Source organism: Arachis ipaensis, chromosome B2 (assembly GCF_059453495.1).
Source record: "Arachis ipaensis isolate K30076 ecotype BB chromosome B2, ASM5945349v1, whole genome shotgun sequence".
Lineage (NCBI taxonomy): Eukaryota > Viridiplantae > Streptophyta > Magnoliopsida > Fabales > Fabaceae > Arachis > Arachis ipaensis.
Genome location: NC_142437.1, coordinates 73,346,234 through 73,371,035, shown reverse-complemented (window position 1 = coordinate 73,371,035; position 24,802 = coordinate 73,346,234). Strand labels below are relative to the sequence as shown.

At 40.3% G+C, this 24,802-nt stretch overlaps 1 non-coding gene across 1 annotated transcript; it reads right to left on the bottom strand.

The window, feature by feature from the left end:
* Positions 1 to 11,108: 11,108 nt before the first annotated feature.
* LOC148574387 (small nucleolar RNA R71) lies at positions 11,109 to 11,215 on the bottom strand. The gene has a single exon (XR_015906404.1). It is a non-coding gene; the product is annotated as a small nucleolar RNA R71 (small nucleolar RNA).
* Between the last annotated feature and the right edge of the window lie 13,587 nt (positions 11,216 to 24,802).

Below are 24,802 nucleotides of genomic sequence, written 5' to 3'. Positions count from 1 at the left end.
ACCTTACGTGAGTAAGGGTCGATCCCACGGAGATTGTCGGCTTGAAGCAAGCTATGGTCACCTTGTAAATCTCAGTCAGGTGGATTAAATTGTATTAAGAAATTATAGTAGATGAAAATTAAATAAAATATAAAATAGGATAGTGGTACTTATGTAATTCATTGGTGAGAATTTCAGATAAGCGTATAGAGATGCTTTCGTTCCTCTGATCTCTGCTTTCCTGCTGTCTTCATCCAATCAATCCTACTCCTTTCCATGGCAAGCTCTATGTAGGGCATCACCGTTGTCAATGGCTACATCCCATCCTCTCAGTGAAAAAGGTCCAAATGCTCTGTCATGGCACGACTAATCATCTGTCGGTTCTCGATCATACTGGAATAGAATCCATTGATCCTTTTGCGTTTGTCACTACGCCCAGCACTCGCGAGTTTGAAGCTCGTCAGAGCCATCCCTTCCCAGATCCTACTCGGAATACCACAGACAAAGTTTAGACTTTCCGGATCTCAGGAATGGCCATCCATGGGTTCTAACTTATACCACGAAGACACTTATAACTCGGACTCGGTCCCCTGTATTAGATATCCAAGAGATATTCATTCAATCTAAGGTAGAACGGAAGTGGTTGTCAGGCACGCGTTCATAAGTTGCGAATGATGATGACTTTCACGATCATCACATCCATCATATTAAAGTACGAATGAATATCTTAGAAGCGGAATAAGTTGAATTGAATAGAAAAACAGTAGTACTTTGCATTAATCTTTGAGGAACAGCAGAGCTCCACACCTTAATCTATGGTGTGTAGAAACTCTACCGTTGGAAAATACATAAGTGAAAGGTTCAGGCATGGCCGAATGGCCAGCCCCCATGATCTAAGAACTAAACATCCCAAGATGTCTAATACAATAGCAAAAAGTCCTATTTATACTAAACTAGTTACTAGGGTTTACAGAATTGAGTAAATGATGTAGAAATTCACTTCTGGGGCCCACTTGGTGTGTGCTTGGGCTGAGCATTGAGCTTTACACATGTAGAGGCTTCTCTTGGAGTTGAACACCAGTTTGTAGCCTGTTTCTGGCGTTGAACTCCACTTTGCAACCTGTTTCTGGCGTTTGACTCCAGAATACAGCATGGAACTGGCGTTGAACGCCAGTTTACGTCATCAATCCGTATTCAAAGTATGGACTATTATATATTGCTGGAAAGCTCTGGATGTCTACTTTCCAACGCAATTGAAAGCGCGCCATTTGGAGTTCTATAGCTCCAGAAAATCGACTTTGAGTGCAGGGAGGTCAGAATCCAACAGCATTTACAGTCCTTCTTCAACCTCTGAATCTGATTTTTGCTCAGGTCCCTCAATTTCAGCCAGAAAATACATGAAATCACAGAAAAACACACAAACTCATAGTAAAGTCCAGAAATGTGAATTTTAATTAAAAACTAAGAAAAATATAATGAAAACTAATTAAATCATACTAAAAACATACTAAAAACAATGCCAAAAAGCGTATAAATTATCCGCTCATCACAACACCAAACTTAAATTGTTGCTTGTCCCAAAGTAACTGAAAATCAAATAGGATAAAAAGAAGAGAATATACTCTAAATTCCAAAATATCAATGAAACTTAGCTCCGATCAGATGAGCGGGACTTGTAGCTTTTTGCCTCTTGAATAGTTTTGGCATCTCGCTTTATCCATTGAAGTTCAGAATGATTAGCATCTATAGGAAATTAGAATTCAGATAGTGTTATTGATTCTCCTAGTTCAGTATGTTGATTCTTGAACACATCTACTTTGTAAGTCTTGGCCATGGCCCTAAGTACTTTGTTTTCCAGTATTACCACCGGATACATAAATGCCACAGACACATAACTGGGTGAACCTTTTCAGATTGTGACTCAGCTTTGCTAAAGTCCCCAATTAGAGGTGTCCAGGGTTCTTAAGCACACTCTTCTTTTGCTTTGGACCTTGACTTTAACCGCTCAGTCTCAAGTTTTCACTTGACACCTTCATGCCACAAGCACATGGTTAGGGACAGCTTGGTTTAGCCGCTTAGGCCAGGATTTTATTCCTTTAGGCCCTCCTATCCACTGATGCTCAAAGCCTTGGATCCTTTTTATTACCGTTGCCTTTTGGTTTTAAGGGTTACTGGCTTTTTGCTCTTGCCTTTTGGTTTTAAGAGCTTTTGGCTTTTTCTGCTTGCTTTTTTTTTTTCTTTTTTTTTTCTATTTTTTTCGCCATTTTTTTTTGCAAGCTTTCTGTATTCACTACTTTTTCTTGCTTCAAGAATCATTTTTTTTATTTTTCAGATTATCAAATAACATGTCTCCTTTTTCCTTATTCTTCAAGAGCCAACATATTTAACATTCATAAACAACAACTTCAAAAGACATATGCACTGTTCAAGCATTCATTCAGAAAACAAAAAGTATTGTCACCACGTCAAAATAATTAAACTAGTTTCAAGGATGAATTCGAAACCCTGTACTTCTTGTTCTTTTGTTTTTTAAAACAGTTTTCATTTAAGAGAGGTGATGGATTCATATTCATGACTTTAAGGCATAGACACTTAGACACTAATGATCATGTAATAAGATACAAATATAGATAAACATTTAACATAAAAAAAAACAAAAAACAGAAAATTTAAGAACAAGGAATGAGTCCACCTTAGTGATGGTGGCGTTTTCTCCTTGAGGAACCAATGATGTCCTTGAGCTCTTTTATGTCTCTTCCTTGTCTTTGTTGCTTCTCCCTCATTGCTCTTTGATCTTCTCTAATTTCATGAAGGATGATGGAGTGCTCTTGATGTTTCACCCTTAGTTGCTCCAAATAATTGTGTGGAGGAAAATGTATCCCCTGAGGTATCTCAGGGATCTCTTGATTTGCAGTCAAATGTTCTACCACTGAGCTATAGACCCTTGAGATGAATCTCTCCATCTCCTATGACTCGAAGGTGGAAGCTTTTGTCTTCCCTTTCCTCTTTCTAGAGGTTTCTCTGGCCTTAGGTGCCATCAATGGTTATGGAAAAATAAAAAAGCTATGCTTTTACCACACCAAACTTAGACTGTTGCTCGCCCTCGAGCAAAAGAAGAAAGAATAGAAGAAGAAGAAGAAGATATGGAGGAGATGGAGGGATGTGTGTATTTGGCTATATGGGTGGGATTGGGTGGGAAAGAGATTTTGAATTTTGAAGGTAGGTGGGGTGTATGGATGTGAGTGGTGAATGGAAAACAGAAGGGATAAGAGATTGAGGTGATTGGTGAAGGGTTCTTGGGAAAGGGTGATATAGGATTATGAGGAGGGAAGGTGAGTAGAGGTGATGCACGGAAAACTTGTCTCGTGACAAATCTCCCTTCGGCAAGTGTACCGAATTGTCGTCAAGTAAAACTCACAATAGAGTGAGGTCGAATCCCACAGGGATTAACGGATTAAGCAATCAATGGTTAATTGATTATTCTAGTTAGACAAATCAAATTGGAGAGTGATAAGTAACAAGGAAATGTAAATGGCAGAAAAGTAAAGAAAGCAATAAAGTGCAGGAAAGTAAAATGGCAAGAAAAGTAAATGTAAGAACTAAAAATAAAATGAACATTGGGATCAAGAGATATTGCAATCCTCCGGATCAAGTTTATTCCCATCTCTTCCTCAATCAATGCACTCATTGATCTCCTTGGCAATCTTAAGTGATTGAATTACAATTTCTTGTAATTCAATCTCTCAAATCTTGATCAATAGCCAATTCCTTGGTCAATTGCTCATGAGAAGAGATGAAGTATGGTCGCTGATTATACCACATGCATTTCCCAAATCAAGCATTGAGAGGATTATAGTCACATATCCATCCATACCCAATTTGGTCCAGCATGAAAAAGCATTTCTAGCTTGATCTCTTCATTCCTCTTCCAAGGTTCAGAAGAGATCCAAGTATGAATAGTTTCTTTTCCAAGATAACTACCCAATTGGATGAAGATCGAAAGCTTTCAAGTAAAATCAAGAGAAAAGAAAGAAGAAAGAAGAATAAGAACTACAATTGATCCATTGAATCACAATAGAGCTCTCTAACCCAATGAAAAGAGTTAGTTGATCATTGCTCTACCAAAATAGAAAAGAAAGAAAATGCAGAAAAGTAAAGATGAAGATTCAAACTGAAATTGAAAATTCAACATTCATAAATGAAAATTACAACTAAAAGAAAAACTACTACTAAGAAAAAAAAAAGAAAAGAAAAGGAAGAAGAGTGGTTGAGGGGAGGGGTCCGAAGACCCACTCCCCTTGGAGTGTGCCAATTCACAGAAGTTCGAATTGGTCTTCACTCTCTCCCCCTTCCTTCAATTTCCAGAATTCCAGAATGACTTGAATCTAAAAACTAAGGCCTTTATATAGGCTCTCCTAAATTACAAAATGAAATTAAAAGCAAATTACACTTAAATAAAAATTCCTATTCTAGATGCTTCTTGTGGCCTTGGTTGACAATTGTGGGCTTGCTTGCTTGAGCTTTGAAGTGGACTTGAGAGAGAAGTGAGTTAAGTTGAGATCCAGGTGCTAAAGTTAGTGCTAAAGTTAGCCACACTAACGCTACAAGTGTGGCGTTAGTGCTAAAGTTATTGTGGCTAACGTTGCACTTGCTGCCCAGTTGGTGTTTTTGGGGCTTAAAAGATGCCTCTTGTTTGTACTCAAATTTCATGCCCACTATGAAGTATTATATATTGTTGGAAAGATCTGAATGTCAGCTTTCTAACGCAACTAGAATCATTTCAATTGGATCTCTGTAGCTCAAGTTATGCTCCTTTGAAGTGGACATGGTCGCTGGCATATATGCCAACGTTACTGGAAATGTTGATTGCCAATAACGCTAGCAATCAGGGCTTCATTATTGCCAGTTTCTGAAGCTCAAACTTAGTGTCCACCCCATACTATTATACATTGTTGGAAAGCCCTGGATGTCTGCTTTCCAATGCCTTTGAAAGCGCATCATTTGGAGCTCTACAACTCGAGTTACACTTCTTGGAAGGTGAAGAGGTCAGTTGACCTTAATACAGGTTGATACCATGTTCATCATTGCACTTTAGGGGCAGGTTTTATCCCTCAAATTTTGTGTCAACCATGTAGTGCCATATATGCTTGGAAAGCTCTGGAATCCTACTTTCCAATGCCACTGGAATCACCTCATTTGGAGTTTTATGGCTCAAGTTATGCGTGTTTGAAGAAGGCATGGTCAGGCTGTCAGGTGTCACGTTAACTTCCACGTTAACTAAGTTAACGTGGGAGTTAACGTGGCTCATGGTGGCATGTGTGGCTCCTTCCAACGTTAGTGACAATGTTGGGTTAACGTGGGAGTCAACGTGGCTCATTGGGGCTTGTGTTCTTCCAACGTTAGTGACAATGTTGGGTGTCACTAACGTTGTCGACCACTTTGTTCCTTCACGTTAGCTTCCACGTTAACTAGGTTAACGTGGAAGTTAACGTGGCTTAATGTGTTTTGGCCAATGTTAGTGACAATGTTGAGTGTCACTAACGTTGGCTTCCCCCCTTCCTTCTTAACGTTAGAGGCCACGTTAACTAGGTTAACGTGGACTCTAACGTGGCCACTCATGAGCTTGGTCCAACGTTAGTGACAATGTTAAGTGTCACTAACGTTGGCTCCATTTCCTTTCTTCAAAGTTAATGCCACTAACTTTTCTCACTAACGTTGTGGCTTTCCTTCCTTCCACGTTAGTGCCCACGTTAGTGTAACTAACGTAGCCACTAACGTGGCTCTTCTCTTCTTCTTTTGGCCTAAAATCAATCAAACAAAGTGCATCAAAGTCTTGCTCTTAATCATGGGATCAAGCATCATTCAATTTATCATATAATTCATGCAAAAAATCCTCATGAAATCATGTAAAGTGCACAATGTATGCTTGAATCAAGATGTAAGTGAATATCTACCCAAAACTAGCTTATTTCCTAAGAAAATGCATGAAACTACCTTAAAAACAGCAAAGAAAAGGTCAGTGAAATTGGCCAAAATGCCCTGGCATCAAGAGGTATATGGGGATCTTGTGGGGTCCACAGATCCTGAGGTGTCAAGGATTTACATCCCTGCACCAATTAGGCATGCAAAATGCCATTGCATGCATTTCTGGCATTTAAACGCCGAAGTGATGCTTATTCTGGGCGTTCAACGCCCATGTGCCGCATGTTTCTGGCGTTGAACGCCAGCTTCATGCTTGTTTCTGGCGTTCAGCGCCAGCTCTTCTCAGGGTGTATTCCTGGCATTTAAACGCCAGGATGTTACTTGTTCTGGGCGTTCAACACCAGATCCATGCTCTGTTCTGGCGTTAAACGCCAGCCAGATGCTCCTTACTGGCGTTTAAATGCCAGTAAGTCCTTCCTCCAGGGTGTGATTTTTCTTCTGCTGTTTTTTATTCTGTTTTTAATTTTTATATTTATTTTGTAACTCCACATGATCATCACCCTAGTAAATCATGAAATAACAAAGAGAAACGAAAATAAAATATATTAAATAACATTGGGTTGCCTCCCAACAAGCGCTTCTTTAATGACAATAGCTTGACAGTGGGCTCTCACTGAGCCACACAGGTGATCAGGTCAATTTTATAGATTCCCAACACCAAACTTAGAGTTTGGATGTGGGGATTCAACACCAAACTTAGAGTTTGGCTGAGGCCTCCCAACACCAAACTTAGAGTTTGATTGTGGGGGCTTTGTTTGACTCTGTACTGAGAGAAGCTCTTTATGCTTCCTCTCCATGGTTACAGAAGGAGGACCTTGAGTTTTAAACACAAGGTAGTCCTCATTCAGTTGAAGGACCAACTCTCCTCTGTCCACATCAATCACAGCTCTTGCTGTGGCTAGGAAGGGTCTTCCAAGGATGATGAATTCATCCTCTTCCTTCTTAGTGTCTAGGATTATGAAATTAGCAGGGATGTAAAGGTCTTCAACCTTTACTAACATGTCCTCTACTAGTCCATAAGCCTGTTTTCTTGAGTTGTCTGCCATCTCTAATGAGATTCTAGCAGCTTGTACCTCAAAGATTCCCAGTTTCTCCATTACAGAGAGTGGCATGAGGTTTATCCCTGACCCAAGGTCACATAGAGCCTTCTCAAAGTTCATGGTGCCTATGGTACAAGGTATTAAGAACTTTCCAGGATCCTTGATGCGGGCAGAAATTGGTGAATTAAAAATTATTAGAATATATGCATTGCAAGTATAGTTCTTAACTCGCCAGAAATCCACCGCCCAATTTAGAAAGGTGTCACAGAAAATTGAAATTTAAAATACTGGGAGTATGAATCCCAGGTCGTCTCCCAACGAGTTGCAGGAAATGGTGCTATTTTATTAATCAGATGTTTTTGAAAAGGGTTGAGTTGAGTAAATAGGAAATTAAATTGATGAAATTGAATAATGTAAATAAAAGCCTTGACTGGGAGTTGATTACATGGAAGCCCTATTCTTGATGGAACATTCTTAAGATTAGTTGACAATTGAGAGTTATTTCGTTTAGTTATCCTTTACTAAGTAAGGGAAAGTAAAACAAGTTGGAGTGCTGTTCTATTCACAAGTCCCAATCCACTCTGGGGAGGATTGGTGTCAGGAATTAGAGAGCAATCCAACAATAACCCAATTACAACCTTTCTCTTGAACCTTCCAACTTAAGGGTTCCTTTTAATCAACTCCCCATCAAGTTAGGGAACTACTCACTCATTGTAAATGTAAAATTCATAGCATATGAAAAAGAATTAAAGAAAGACATTGTAAATAAAAATTAAAAATAATCAATTAAAAATAAAAGTGATCTTTGTATTAAATAATCCTAAAAATATTCCAATGGTAAAATTAAACAAACCAAGGAACATGGAAGAGTAAGCCAAGTAAAGAAAACAAACTAGAATGACGAAGTCTTGATGAGGTAATAACTCTTCTCAATATTCTGATGCCAGGGCATCTTGGCCAATTTCACTGACCTTTTCTTTACTGTTTTTAGGTTAGTTTCATGCATTTCCTTAGGAAATAAGCTAGTTTTGGGTAGATATTCACTTACACCTTGATTCAAGCATACATTGTGCATTTTACATTATTTCATGAGAATTTTACATAAGTTTAGTGACAAATTGTATGTTGCATTGCCCATGACTTGGACTAGAACTTTGATGCGCTCTATTGCTTGATTTCAGGACCAAAGGAAGCAAGGAATGGGAGGTAACTTGCAAAGTTGATGAGAAAAGTGATTGCCAATAACGCTCTCAAAGCCATCATTGACCACGTTAAGAGTCACGTTAACTAAGTTAACGTGAACTCTAACGTGGAGAAGGGAAATTGACCCAACGTTAGTGACACTTAACATTGTCACTACCGTTGGCAAATGCTCATAAGTGGCCACGTTAGAGTCCATGTTAACTTAGTTAACGTGGCCTCTAACGTTAAAAAGGGGGAAGAAACGCCAACGTTAGTGACATTCAACATTGTCCCTAACGTTGGCCTAACGAGAAATATACCACTTTAACTCCCACGTTAACTTGGTTAACGTGGGAGCTAACGTAAGAAGCAAGAGTGGTCGAAAACTTTAGTGACACCCAACATTGTCACTAACGTTGGAAGCAACCACACAACCTCCCAAGGAGCCACGTTAACTTAGTTATCGTGGAAGCTAACGTTGATGAGTGAAAGTATGGCCAACGTTAGTGACACTCAACATTGTCACTAACGTTGGGGATCGCTAAGCATGGCCACGTTAGAAGCCACGTTAACCTAGTTAACATGGACTCTAACATGAGACATAGGAGCACCTTGGAACGTTAGTGACAATGTTGAGTGTCACTAACGTTCTCAAAGGATGGCAAGCCCACATTTAAGAGCCACGTTAACTAAGTTAACGTGGGCTCTAACGTGGGAACAAAGGGGGCCTTTCAAAGTTATTGGGAATGTTAAGTCTCAATAACGTGTGCGAAGGACTTAGAGGCAATGTTAGTGGCAACGTTTATGCCACTAACGTTGAAGTTAACGAGGCTTTTACTTTGTAACGTTAGTGAGAAACTTGATTGTCACTAACGTTCTCGAACTTATATTTTCACTAAACGTTAACACCCCTAATGTCCTGAGCTAAAGTCTTTGCCCACTCCACATTTTTTCTCTGCAAGTAAAGCCAAGCCCAAATGAAGAAGAGAACTGCTTCAAACTCAAGATCCAAAGGCCCAAGACTTGAAGAGCCAACTAGAAGCTGAGAGAAGTAGTAAATATAGGAGTAGCTTTGAATTGTTGACAGAGTTCGAAAGAAAGGGAAAAAAAGGGAACTACTCTCTGTATTTTACTTTCTCTACAATTTCTAGTTCTATGATGTATTCTCCATCTTTGTTTTCATTTTCTAGAGCTATGAACAACTAAACCCCTTTCATTGGGTTAGGGAGCTCTGTTGTAATTTGATGGATCAATACTAATTTTCATTATTCTTCTTCTATCTTTTCTCTTGATTTTACTTGAAGGCTTTCGATCTTCATCCAATTGAGTAGTTATCTTGGAAAAGAAGCTATTCAAACTTGGATCTCTTTTGAACCTTGAAAGAGGAATGAAGAGATCAAGCTAGAAATGCTTTCTCATGCTGGACCAAATTGGGTTTGGATGGGTATGTGACTATAACCCTCTCAATACTTGATTTGGGAAATGCATGTAGTATAATCAGTGACCATACTTCATCTCGTCTCATGAGCAATTGACCAAGGAATTGGCTATTGATCAAGATTTGAGAGATTGAATTGCAAGAAATTGTAATTCAATCAATTAAGATTGCCAAGGAGATCAATGAGTGCATTGATTAAGGAAGAGATGAAAATGAACTTGATCCGGAGAATTGCAACATCTCCTAAGCCCAATGAACTCCCCATCTCTGATCTTACCCATTCTCTTTAATTTCTGCCATTTACTTTTATGAGCAAATCCCCCATTCCTATTTACAATTCTGCAATTTATTTTCAGTCATTTACTTCCAGTCCTTTAATTCTAGCATTTACTTTTCTGTTATTTACATTCCCGCCATTTTATTTTCTGCAACTCTCAACCCAAATTCTGGATTCGCTCAACTAGAACATTCTTCTAATTAAAGTTTCTTGATCAATCAATCCCTGTGGGATTCGACCTCACTCTATTGTGAGTTTTTACTTGACGACAAATTCGGTACACTTGCCGAAGGAAATTTGTTGAGAGACAGTTTCCACCCGCATCAAGTTTATGGCGCCGTTGCCGGGGATTGATTGTGCATCAACAATGATTAAATTGGAAGATCACTAGATTGAGCATTTTTACTTTGTGAATTTCATTTTTTTTGTTTGAGTGATTTACTTTCTGTTTTAGTTAAACTTCTTCCCTTCCCCCTCTACTCTTTTGTTTTTCTTTGTTATTTTCTATTCTGTTTGCTAACCCACTAACTGTTTGATATATTGCATCACCCACAACTAACAGTAATTCTGACAAAAAAATACTCTTTGCACCTATCTTTTCTTGCTTACACTTGATGGTTGTATGACAGGGAGAAGAAGCGGGGCTTCAACTTCCTTCGATTCTGAACCTGAGAGGACCTTCCTTAGATTAAGGAGGGAGGCAAGAGGAAAGAAAGTGGTTGGTGCTGAGGAAGAAGAGGAATTCTTTGAACCAAACATGGAAGACAACATGGAAAACCATCATGAAGAAGAGGATCACAACCATGGGGGAGGAGGTAGAGCAAATCATGCTGGGGAGGATAGAAGAGTTTTGGGCTCTTACATCAATCCAAACCCAGGCAATTGTGGAAGTAGCATCCAAAAGCCAACAATCCATGCCAACAACTTTGAACTTAAACCACAGCTCATCACCCTTGTTCAGAACAACTGTTCGTTTGGAGGAGGTGTTCAAGAAGACCCCAATCAACATTTGACCACCTTCCTGAGAATATGTGACACAGTGAAGTCTAATGGTGTTCATCCTGACACCTATAGAATGCTCTTGTTTCCATTCTCACTTAGGGACAAAGCAGACAAGTGGCTGGAATCTTTCCCAAGGGAAAGCTTGACAACTTGGGAAGACGTGGTGAATAAATTCTTAGCAAGATTTTACCCTCCTCAACGAATCAATAGGCTGAGAGCTGAGGTCCAAACTTTCAGGCAACAAGATGGTGAGACTCTATATGAAGCGTGGGAGAGGTTTAAAGACCTAACAAAGAGGTGCCCACCAGATATGTTCAACGAATGGGTGCAGCTGCACATTTTCTATGAAGGGCTCTCTTATGAGTCAAAGAAGGCCGTAGACCATTCATCCGGAGGATCTTTGAACAAGAAGAAGACTATTGAGGAAGCCATAGATGTTATTAAAACAGTAGCAGAGAACGACTACTTCTATGCTTCCGAAAGAGGGTACACAAGAGGAGTAATGGAGCTAAACAATGTAGATGCTCTGTTGGCCCAAAACAAGCTCATTACCCAGCAGTTGGCTGACCTCACCAAGAAGATGGAGAGGAACCAAGTAACAGCAATCTCAACTTCATCAACAACCCAAGAAAGAGTGAATGAAGAAGCAGAGGGTAGTCAGGAGCAAGCCAACTACATTGGGAATTCACCAAGGAAAAACTATGATCCATACTCCAAGACCTACAACCCTGGGTGGAGAAACCACCCAAACTTTGGGTGGGGAAGTGAGCAAGATCAAAACCAAGACTAGAGACGTTACAACTCCAACAACAATGCAGCTCACCAGCAATTCACACAGAGGACATCTCAACACCCCCACAACAACACTTCTCCACACGCTTATCAAAACCAAAACAGCACATCTGCTCCAAATCACCCATCAATTGATGACAAGCTCTCTAAGATTGAAGCCTTACTTGAAGAAATATGCCAATAGATTCAAGAAAATAAGGTGTTCAAAGAGGAGGTGCGAGCCAATATTAAGAACCAGGGAGAGACCATTAGGAAGCTGGAATTCCAGGTGGGATATTTAGCTGAGAAGATTCCCAAACCTACTGATAGCTTCCCAAGTGACACGGAGAAAAACCCCAAAGGAGAAGCAAAGAAAGTAAGATGGAAAGATTGCAAAATGGTCACTACAAGTGATCAAGAGACTGAAGACAAGCAAGGCACACTTTTCGAACAACCTGAAGATAACTCAACAAAGGAGGAGGATAGAGATCACCAAGAACCAGAAATCTCACAACAAGAGCTGCTGAAGCTCTATGCACCCTTCCCTCAACTGCTCAATGGTGCTGTGGGAAAGAGAATATACTCAAGGTTCCTAGACTTGTTTGCATCTCTGCATGTAAACATACCATTCATCAAAGCAATTCAACAAATGCCTGCATTCATCAAGTATATGAAGGAACTTCTTCCCAGGAAAAGCTCACTCAAAAGAGGCCAGACTATAGTGATGAACAAGGAATGTAGTGCCCTTATTCAACCTGAGTTGCCTACAAAAAGAAGAGACCTAGGGAGTTCTCACATCCCTTGTGCCATAGGTGAAACTATGTTCGATAGAGCACTATGTGATTTGGGGGCCAGCATCAACTTACTGCCCTTATCCCTGGTGAAGAGGGTGCAGATCAATGAGATAATGCCCACAGATGTAATCATCAGACTGGCTGACAAAACTCAAAAGCAAGCAATAGGAGTGGTGGAAAATGTGTTGCTAAAGGTTGGGAAATACTTTCTCCCAACAGACTTTGTCATCCTGGACATGGAAGAGAGTCACACTCATCCAATCATATTGGAAAGACCATTCCTAGCTACGGCCAGAGCACTTATCGATGTAGAGAAAGGGGAGCTAATATTGAGAATCCATGATGAACGACTCAGTTTCAATGTTTTCAAACTCTCACAAGAAACAGATCAATAGGACAAGGAACTAAGCACAAATGATAATGAGACACTGAAGGAGGAGACAAGCACTGAAGCACAGCCAGATCATTCTGAGATCCCCTTAATTGATAAACAAGGAAAACAGCAATTGCCACAGCTCAAGGAAAAATTGGAGGAACCTAAACCTCTAGAGGCAGGTAAAGACAGCATCACAACCCCTTTAGAAAAAGAGGTCACCAAGGGGAAGGCAACCTCAAAAGAAACAAAGAAGAAGGTACCAAGGAGGTGGAGAAACAAAAAGATCCCTACGGAAGACTTCTCTCTAGGGGATAGAGTTGTCTCAGCTTACTTCCCAGATATTCCCCCTAATCTCCCTACTGTACCATCTCAGTTACCCAAGGTCTTCACTATCAACAGAGTTCTTTCCCTGGAACATGTGGAGATCATTGATCCAACCAATGGATATAAGTTCACAGCAAGAGGGGAGGACTTTAAGCACTACCAACCACCCTGATGAGGGAAAAACGTCAAGCTAGTGACGCTAAAGAAGCGCTTCATAGGAGGCAACCCATATTTTATATGTTTTTAAAATAATGAATAAATCAATGTTTATGAATTTCAACCCAAACTTGACAAACACTTGGTGAAATCTTTATCATGCAGTATATAGTGAAGAACAAGTTTGGTGTTCAAAGCAAACCAAGATGCATGCTAGTCTTGGGAGCTTTGAATAAAACTTTTCATCACATTACTTCAAACTAAGTTTGGTGTCACTCCATGGTGCCACCAAAATGCATAAGGATACACAAGTAGTTAGTTAGTTGAAATTCATAAATAAACAAACTCTTTTTCTTCTCTTTATTATTCTAGCCGTAGAGTTTGATATTAATTTCCTTATTTTAAATCTTTATAGGAAAAGAAAAGAAGCATAAAAGGGGATGGATTGGACAACTAAACAAAGAAGGATTGGACACCACAAAAGGAAGGGCTACACACTTGTTCTAAAAAGGGAATACATTGGAAAATGTTGCCATGCAACATTAGAAAAATGGAACCCCTAAAAGACCGAGCAATCTCATTCATAAAGTGATGATCCTTGTCTTTTATCCATGCATCACCCCAACCGTCTATCAAGTAACCACTCAATCAATCCACACCCTCCATTCTCTCACAACTTCTCTATAAATGACCCTTGTTCCGTACCCACCTTCATTGTCATTACCCAATCTTCACCACTCTCCATTTCGGTACAAGACACTCCCTACCCCATTAAAAACCTTTTTCCCACCTCACTCTCTTCATCGCAATAAAACCTTAAACAACCAAAAATCTCCACAACTTTGCCACCTTCACATATTAACTATCATTCATGGCGTCTTCGGGTTCTAAAAGAAGGAAGGGAAAGGAACCCATGGAAGAACACCCATATGATGAAAAGAGATTTAGAAGCTTGCATCATGCATTGCAATACGGGTGGATGGTTGATAAGGAAATCATTTATGAGCTGGGATTTCAAGTTAAAAAGACTGAGTGCCCTGAAATCACAGAGAAGATAGAAAGGAGAAGATGGGAGCTCCTCACTGACCCGATCATTAAGGTGAATGCAAACCTCATAAGAGAATTTTATGCAAATGCGTTTCGATATGATAAGAAGGATGAGTCGTACACAAGCTTTGTGAGAGGAAAGATGGTGGACTTTGGTCCCATGAGTGTCATGAGAGCATTGAAACTATAGTCTATACAGTTTGAAGAAGAAAGCTATCACTCAAGATTGGACAACCCCAATTATGACCACATTCTGCAAGATATGTGTGTACCAGGAGCTGACTGGGAAAGGGGTGCAGGAAATAAACCAAAGTTCATCAAGAGAACAGATCTCACTCCTGAAGCCAAGGGGTGGTTTGAGCTAATGCGAAGGTCTATTCTCCCAGCTGCAAACAACTCGGAGGTGAATGTCAAGAGAGCTACAATGGTGCACTGTATACTGAAGGGAGGAGAAATCAAGGTTCATGAACTCATAGCTGAAGGTATTAGAAAGATGGCAGAGAAAAGCGACTCAAGAGGAACGTTAGGTTACCCCAGCACTATTTACCGAATATGCAAGAAAGCTGGGGTGGTTTTTGAAGATAAGAACCCCATGTGGATAAAGGAAGGCATCTCAATAACTGTACGAAGGATGAATGCTGCAGCATCTCCTTTGCCTCAGCAGAAGCAAAGGAAGAGGACAATCCCTTAAGTAGTGGAAGGACAAGTCTTAGAGGGCCAAGCACAATAGACCTTGGACATGCACCAATTGCAGGAGGCCATTGATGGCTTGTCTAGACAATATTTGGAAAGCCAAGGAGCACAGAAAGAGCTTCAACTACAGATGATGGGGCAGCAAGAGGAAACACTCTCAAGATGGATGACTCAACAAGGTGAGTGGCAAAGGCAATTGATGAAACAGCAACTAAGTCAAGGACAACAATGGGGAGAAACATTTAATAGGATGGAACAAAGGCAAAATGAGCAACAAGAATCCATCCAGAGGCTAATCAACATCCAAGCACATCAAGGGGCACACATACATGAGATGCATCGAAGACAAATAGAACAGGCAGAACTATTGGACGAGCAAAGGGCATTCGCAGAAGGAGTTTACATGAGCGAAACAGGACATCACATAAACACTCAAGCCAGGCTCGGCTACTTAGTGGGACAGCTGCCAATATTGCATCCAGGAATAGCCAGATATGAAGAAATGAAGGATGAATTAGCACGAGAGAAAAGACAAAGGGTGGAAGAGAGTCATGAGTCAGTGAGGAAGGCACTTGAGGATTGGAAGCAAGCAATATTGGCACGGATGCGAGGAAATGCAAGAGGAAACAAGGAGGACAAGCAAGGAAAAGAGCATGGACATCCACAACAGTAAAAGGTGGTGGAGTTCCTTCTTTATTCCACCTTTCTCTATGTTTTAAATAAGGAAGATCTTGTATGAAATAGAACTTGCTTCCATGTTATGTTTAAACCTTTTTCAATTATGTCTTTTAAGTTTTTGGTATTGAAGAAAGACTCTGTGTGCTAGTCTTTATGTCACTGCATCCTTATTTTACTTACTTGTATGCTTGTCCCTTTTAATCAAATGAAGAGAGAATGTTTATGTTTCAAAAGACCAGAGTGGAGTTCACACTATGGAGTACATTCATGAGTTTGTGGTATGATCATAAGTTAGCTAAGTTGGTTCAACCATAAGGTGGGATGACAACTATCTGGCCTGAATACTTTGCTTTGAATATACTCATGAGACTAAGTATATGACAAGATCCTAATAAGAGAAAGAGAAAAGAATAATGAAAGTGGAAAAACAAAAGAAAAAGAGTAAGCAATAAGGCTAGGAACCAATGGTTTTGATCTTAAAATATGTGTCTGTGGTGTTCCTGTGTGAGGGATCTACTTGGATGAATAAGCTCTTAGGGGTGCTTTATCACCTGGTAACTTGGGTTAACTAACCCGAGATTATCAGCTGAAAGTCCATTATCAAGAGTAACCCTCACCACAGAGCATTTAGTAACCCAAAGAGGTGCTGGACACCAAGGTCTCAAGAAGGAAAATAAATGAACTATATGCCTGTGGTGTGTATGTATAGGGGAGAGACTTGAGGGAGTAAGTCCTTAGGGGTGCTTCAACACCTAGCACCTTGAACCAACTGGTTCGGGAGTGTTGGCTGAAAGCTTATCTTAAAAAGTTGCCCTTTACAGAGCACTTAGCCTAAGAACACCAATAAGCTCTGAAATGACAATAAAGGGATCAATGAATAAAAGTCTCATGGGATGTAAGCAAAGTGAGTGTTTTAAGACATGATAAAGGTCTGAAAGCCAAGAATGAACCTAAGTTGCTATGCATGAAACCACCATAAAATCAGTGATATGACTTCCACAAGAATGACTCATTGCTCTTGGCACTCCATTCATCATTCTCTTGTTCCAGTACTTGCTTAGGGATAAGCAAGCTTTAAGTTTGGTGTTGTGATGCCAGGGCATCTTGGCCAGTTTCACTGACCTTTTCTTTACTGTTTTTAGGTTAGTTTCATGCATTTCCTTAGGAAATAAGCTAGTTTTGGGTAGATATTCACTTACACCTTGATTCAAGCATACATTGTGTATTTTATATTATTTCATGAGGATTTTGCATAAGTTTAGTGACAAATTGTATGTTGCATTGCCCATGACTTGGACTAGAACTTTGATGCGCTCTATTGCTTGATTTCAGGACCAAAGGAAGCAAGGAATGGGAGGTAACTTGCAAAGTTGATGAGAAAAGTGATTGCCAATAACGCTCTCAAAGCCATCATTGACCACGTTAAGAGTCACGTTAACTAAGTTAACGTGAACTCTAACGTGGAGAAGGGAAGTTGAGCTAACGTTAGTGATACTTAACATTGTCACTAACGTTGGCAAATGCTCATAAGTGGCCACGTTAGAGTCCACGTTAACTTAGTTAACGTGGCCTCTAACGTTAAAAAGGGGGAAGAAACGCCAACATTAGTGACATTCAACATTGTCACTAACGTTGGCCTAAGGAGAAATATACCACGTTAACTCCCACGTTAACTTGGTTAACGTGGGAGCTAACGTAAGAAGCAAGAGTGGTTGACAACGTTAGTGACACCCAACATTGTCACTAACGTTGGAAGCAACCACACAACCCCTCAAGAAGCCACGTTAACTTCCACGTTAACTTAGTTAACGTGGAAGCTAACGTTGATGAGTGAAAGAATGGCCAACGTTAGTGACACTCAACATTGTCACTAACGTTGGGGATGGCTAAGCATGGCCATGTTAGAAGCCACGTTAACCTAGTTAACGTGGACTCTAACGTGAGACATCGGAGCACCTTGGAACGTTAGTGACAATGTTGAGTGTCACTAACGTTCTCGAAGGATGGCAAGCCCACATTTAAGAGCCACATTAACTAAGTTAACGTGGGCTCTAACGTGGGAACAAAGGGGGCCTTTCAAAGTTATTGGGAATGTTAAGTCTCAATAACGTGTGCGAAGGACTTAGAGGCAACATTAGTGGCAACGTTTATGCCACTAACGTTGAAGTTAACGAGGCTTTTACTTAGTAACGTTAGTGAGAAAGTTGATTGTCACTAACATTCTCGAACTTATATTTTCACTAAACATTAACACCCCTAATGTCCTGAGCTAAAGTCTCTGCCCACTCCACATTTTCTCTCTGCAAGTAAAGCCAAGCCCAAATAAAGAAGAGAACTGCTTCAAACTCAAGATCCAAAGGCCCAAGACTTGAAGAGCCAACTAGAAGCTTTGAATTGTTGACAGAGTTCGAAAGAAAGGGAAAAAAAGGGAACTACTCTCTGTATTTTACTTTCTCTGCAATTTCTAGTTCTATGATGTATTCTCCATCTTTGTTTTTATTTTCTAGAGCTATGAACCACTAAACCCCTTTCATTGGGTTAGGGAGCTCTCTGTTGTAATTTGATGGATCAATACTAATTTTCATTATTCTTCTTCTATCTTTTCTCTTGATTTTACTTGAAGGCTTTCGATTTTCATCCAATTGAGTAGTTATCTTGGAAAAGAAGCTATTCAAACTTGGATCTCTTCTGAACCTTGAAAGAGGAATGAAGAGATCAAGCTAGAAATGCTTTCTCATGCTGGACCAAATTGGGTTTGGATGGGTATGTAACTATAACCCTCTCAATACTTGATTTGGGAAATGCATGTGGTATAATCAGTGACCATACTTCATCTCTTTTCATGAGCAATTGACCAAGGAATTGGCTATTAATCAAGATTTGAGAGATTGAATTGCAAGAAATTGTAATTCAATCAATTAAGATTGGCCAAGGAGATCAATGAGTGCATTGATTGAGGAAGAGATGAAAATGAACTTGATCCGGAGAGTTGCAACATCTTCTAAGCCCAATGAACTCCCCATCTCTGATCTTACCCATTCTCTTTAATTTCTGCCATTTACTTTTATGAGCAAATCCCCCATTCCCATTTACAATTCTGCAATTTATTTTCAGTCATTTACTTCCAGTCCTTTAATTCTAGCATTTACGTTTCTGTTATTTACATTCCCTCCATTTTATTTTCTGCAACTCTCAACCCAAATTCTGGATTCGCTCAACTAGAACATTCTTCTAATTAAAGTTGCTTGATCAATTAATCCCTGTGGTATTCGACCTCACTCTATTGTGAGTTTTTACTTGACGACAAATTCGGTACACTTGTCGAAGGAAATTTGTTGAGAGACAGTTTCCTCCCGCATCATATCCCAAAGCAAAAAGCTAGAGAATCTAAAAATCCTAAGAACTATGAATGTGTAGAGAGAAAACCTAGAGGAGGAGTAAAACTAGATCTAAAAACTAAAACTGTGTAGAATGAATGTTCCTCTGGTTTTTGCATGTTCTTTGGCTCTAGTCTGCTGTTCTGGGCCGAAAACTGGGTCAAAATAGGGTCCGAAGTCGCCCCCAGCGAAATTGCAAATTATGCAGATCGCGCACGTCACGCGATCGCGTCGCTCATGCGGACGCGTCATTCGTGTTTCTGCTTTGCCACGCGGACGCGTTGTCCATGCCTCCGCGTCGCTCGTGCTTTTCCATTCCGCGCAGTTGCGTCGTCCATGTGGCCGCATCACTGCGATTTGATCTTCTCCGCGCAGTCGTGTCGTCCATGCGGCCGCGTCACTTCTCGCTGGTCATCTCCTCAATTTCTTGTGTTCCTTCCATTTTTGCCTGCTTCCTTTCCAATCTCCAACTCATTCTTGCCCTATAAAGCCTGAAACGCTTAACACACAGATCACGGCATCGAATAGAATAAAGGAGAAGTAAAATGTATAATTAAAAGTCTCTAGGAAGCAGTTTTCACTCATGTAATAATTTCAGGAAGGAAATATAAATGCATGCTATATTAATGAATAAGTGGGTCAGGATCATGATAAAACCACACAATTAAACACAATATAAACCATAAAATAGTGGTTTGTCAACCTCCCCACACTTAAACATTAGCATGTCCTCATGCTTAATTGAAGGAGATGAAGTAAATAAGTATGAACATGCAGAAACTCATGCAATGCAATGCAATCCTATATATATATGAATGCAACTATATGATTCTTGTCCACTTGATCAAAAGTAAATAAGTTCTTCAAAACAATTATAACTCAAATTCCACTAATTTAATTCTTATAAAGTAAGAGCAGATAAAAATGCAAGAGGATAGCTCATGAAAGCAGGAAACATAGAAATTCAAGCATGGAACCCTCACTGATGGTGTATGTACACTCTAGTCTCTCTAGTGTATAGGGTAATCACTCTATCCTTCTCTAATCATGCTCTCTAACTTTTGTTTTTCCCCTAATCAATCAACAACAGTTAACATACCAATGCAAACATCATGAGGTCTTTTCAAGGTTGTAATGGGGCTAAGGTAAAGGTAGGGATACATATATGGTCAAGTGAGCTTATAGATTGAATCTTTAATTAACCCAAGCTTCAACCCAACCTATATATTTCACATAACTTTAGAATTCATGCCTAGCTACCCATAATTCCCCTTTTACATTCCATACTCATGTATCAACTTTTTTTTTTAACATAAAAATAAACATAGCTTATCAATACACATAAATTTTTAATTCTTATAGTTTCACATGAGTAGGTATCCAAATTCCCATTGTATTATCATGACACATTCCCTTAATAACTTTTGTTCCTACAATTTCCCATACTTAACTAGCACACACAATTCTATCTTAAGCTAACCAAAGATTCAATTTGGGATATACAATTGTTTTTCCGCTTAAGGCTAGTAATGTGGTGAAATATAGAACAAATGGGATTTAAAGGCTCAAAGTGGTTAACAAAGGTAATTGAAAAGGGTAGGCTTAATTTGGATAAGTGAGTTTAAACAAAAGATGGCCTCAATCATATGCAAGCATATAAATATAATAAATATTGGACATATAGGATGAAACAAAATACAGATTACAATCATAGAGAAGTAAACACACAAGAATAAATTAATTATGGTTAAATAGTGTAACCATGCATAATGGCTCAAATCTTCACAGGTTGTGTGTTCTTTAGCTCAAACATCATGTTCCAAATACAACTTCAAGCAAATTTATCATAAAAATTTTTAAAAATTAGTGAAATTTGTTCCAAAGATAGAGTCTTAGAAGAAACTTATTGCCTTTTTAATCTAGTAGAGCATGCATACAACTAACCTATTACTATGCAATTTATCCTATTCTATAAAGGAAAGAAAATCTAACTAAATATCCTAATTTATTGGTGCTAGGGAAGAGAAATTACCTCCGGAAGTCAGGTACTGACCGACCTCTCCACACTTAAGGCTTTGCACCATCCTCGGTGCCATCTGTCAGGAACGGGGGTGGGCTGGTAGCAGTATCTCCACAGTCGGGACCATCATGGCTCCCTGTACTGGTAAAGGAAGTGGAGTCCGGGGTGTCTGAGTCCTTGAATTTTCCCTTGAGTAGCTCCTTGAGGTGTTTGAATCGGCGCTCGTTACGGCGCTCTCTTAACTTCGCTTTCTGTTCTTGTCGATCCAACCTTTTGATTATCTGCTGGAGCAGTTCATCTGTTGTAGGTGCTTGTGGTGTTGAAGAAGGGATGTCTTCAACTGGAGCCGTGGGAAGGCTTGTAGTGGCTGCTGAAAGTCTGAGGTATTTCCCATTAGGGACATACTGATCATCCCGTGGAAGCATGGCTTTGGTGTCTCCAGCATTGTAGGAAACTCCGGCTGCTGAGACAAGATCAGAGACCAAGGCGGGAAAAGGTAAGTTGCCCACAATTTGTACGTGTCCCATGGCATTCCGGATATGTCTTGGTAGATTCAGAGGCTGGTCTGTAAGGATGCACCATAGTAGAATGGCCATGTCCGCTATGAAGGAGGACTCGTGAGTGCTCGAAAAGACGTAATGGGACATGATCTGTGCCCATATGCGAGCCTCCAAGGTAAGTGCTGAAGGCGATATTCCCTTAGGGCGGGTACGATGGTAACCGTAGATCCAACGGCTGCCAGGTGATGTGATAACTTTGAGAACATCTTCCCAGTCAAATTGGTACTGCTGGCGCTTGAGTGCGGCTTCTTGAAAGGCGTCCATTCCTTCTGGAATAGGGGAAAGACTTAGATCTTGTCGAATAGCCTCTTCTGTAATGGGGACTTGCTTCTGACGTACATAGACAGACTGTAGAGTAGGCAGGTAGAAGTTAGAGTAGAACTCAACTACCCAAGAAAGATTGACCTGCTTCTGTTGTCTCTGTAGGAAACCCCATTGTCTTCGTTCATTTTGCGGCTCAACAAAAGTAGCAATATTGGGCGGGAGGATAAGAAGGTGTTCGTTGTTGTAACTCCTTTCAGCTAGAATAGGGAACATCTGCTCACAATAGCGATTGGAAAATCGCGAAGTGTCCTTTGCTGGAAAGGCTTTCTCCTTTTCATCAACCTTTATGATCCTCTTAACTCTTTTTGTTGAGGGCTTGACTGCAGTTGAAGAAGGCTCTGCCACTAGTGCTCTTTTAGTTCCTCTTCTTGCTGGTGGTTTGGGAGTGACTTTCTCTTTTCCTTTCTTGGTGGCCATCCTGAAAAAGGGAAGAGAAAGTAAATTAAATTCAAAGAGATAGATAGCAATGAAGAGAACGAAAAAGAATGGTTATAAATGCACATTAAAAGGTAAATGATGTTAACACACGCTCATGAGTACATGTGAAAGATCATTAATGGAAAATAGTTAGTGCATATGATGACAAGTGAATGCAAGGTGTTTATTGGCATGCCGGCAAAAGGCATGAGTAGCATAGACTAAGCATTACTTTGTAACAAACCATCACGTTTGTATTGACAATTAAATTCAATTAATATAATAGTAAAGGGAATTTGTGAAAAGCAAGCATTGAATAGTAGAATAACATAGAGAAGTGCATAATGCCATATGGGCTTTTTCGCAAACACATAGCATGCATGGTGAAGAAGGTATAGAAAGTATTAAAGTGAACATGCAAGCATCCCTTTAAAGAAAATAATATATAATTGTCAAATAATTTGTAACAATCCACAAGCATATAATGAGGAATAATGACTCAAATAAAATTCCAACACCATGTAAAAAAAAAAAAGAAAAAAGAAGAAGGAAAATATGAATAACGAAAAGAAAAAGAAAAGAAAAGAAAATAACATATAAAATAAGAAGAATGAAGGAAAACAAAAGGGGGAAGAAGAAAATAAAACCTGGTTAATGGAGGTGAGGGAGAGAGAGTGAAAGGTGAGATAGAAGGAAGAAGGGAGGAGGAAGAAGTAAGGGGGGAAAAGAAAAATTAGGATTAGAGAGGAAAAAGATAAGATATTTTGGCAATTCAGGTTGAGCTGTGCGGCGCAAGCGACGCGACCACGTAGGGCACGCGTTCGCGTGATTGCGCTTCAAGTAAGGTGACGCGATCACGTCGGTCATGCGGTCGCGTGACCCATGTTAGGCTCTGGTGCGAGTGCAGCCTCGCGCCTGCACAACTCTCTGTTCAAATTGATGTATTTGCCAAAATTGGGGTGACGCGATCGCGTGGGGCATGCGATCGCGTGAGTGGGCAGTTTATGGGGTACGACGCGGCCGCGTGGCCGCGTGAGGGGGATTGCGTGTCCAGCGCCAATCCACCACCACTCTAGCACAACTTTCAGCTGTGCACCCGTTTTACGTCGAAAATCAGGGCACGCGGCCGCGTGGGGCACGAGGTCGCGTGGGAGGCTATTATGCCCATACGACGCGGACGCGTCGGCGACGCGATCGCGTGGGCTGATTTATGCCACTTGCACACCTCCAGCCACGCTCCAGCATGACTCTCTGTTTGTTTTTATTTTTCTCTCTTCTCCTTGCCACGCGGACGTGTCGCTGATGCGGTCGCGTCGCGTAGCTTTTTTTTTTAAATATGTTAATGCAGATGCACGAAAATACTAATAAAGAGAAGAGTTATTGAATAAGAAAAATTAAAAATAAAGAAAAGAACGATGATACCATAGTGGGTTGTCTCCCACCTAGCACTTTGCTTTAACGTCCGTAAGTTGGACGCTCCACTAGCTCAGTCTGTGGCTATGTGGGGATCTTCCAAGAGGAAGATCTCGAGTTCCTTGTCTTTCTTCCGCTTTTCGTCATGGTACAACTTTAAACGATGTCCATTAACTTTGATAAGCTCCGAGCTCGAAGGATGGATAAGGTGATAAACTCCGTACGGCTCGGCCTTCTCTACTCTGTATGGACCTTCCCATCTTGATCTCAATTTGCCTGGCATGAGCCTCAGTCGAGATTTGTAAAGGAGGACTAAATCCCCAGGTTGGAACTCTTTCCTCTTGATGTGCTGATCATGTGCAGCCTTCATCTTTTCCTTGTATAGTCTTGAGTTCTCATAAGCTTCTAGGCGAAGGCTTTCCAGTTCTTGCAGTTGCAACTTCCTTTCAGCTCCGGTGTTCTCCATCCCCATGTTGCACTCCTTGACTGCCCAAAAGGCTTTGTGCTCTACCTCAACAGGGAGATGACAAGCTTTTCCATAAACTAAGCAGAACGGACTCATCCCAATGGGTGTTTTGTATGCTGTTCTGTATGCCCAGAGTGTATCTTGTAGCCTGGTGCTCCAGTCTTTTCTATGAGGTTTGACTATCTTCTACAAGATACGCTTTATCTCTCTGTTTGACACCTCGGTTTGCCCATTGGTATGAGGATGGTATGCTGTTGCAACCTTATGAATTATCCCATGCTTCTTCATTAATCCTGTTAGTCTCCTGTTACAAAAATGGGTGCCTTGATCGCTCACGATTGCTCATGGTGATCCAAAGCGACAAATAATATGGTTTCTCACAAAGGAAACAACAGTGTTAGCATCATCGGTGCGGGTAGGAATTGCTTCCACCCATTTTGAAACGTAATCTACAGCTAACAATATATAAAAATGTCCATTAGAATT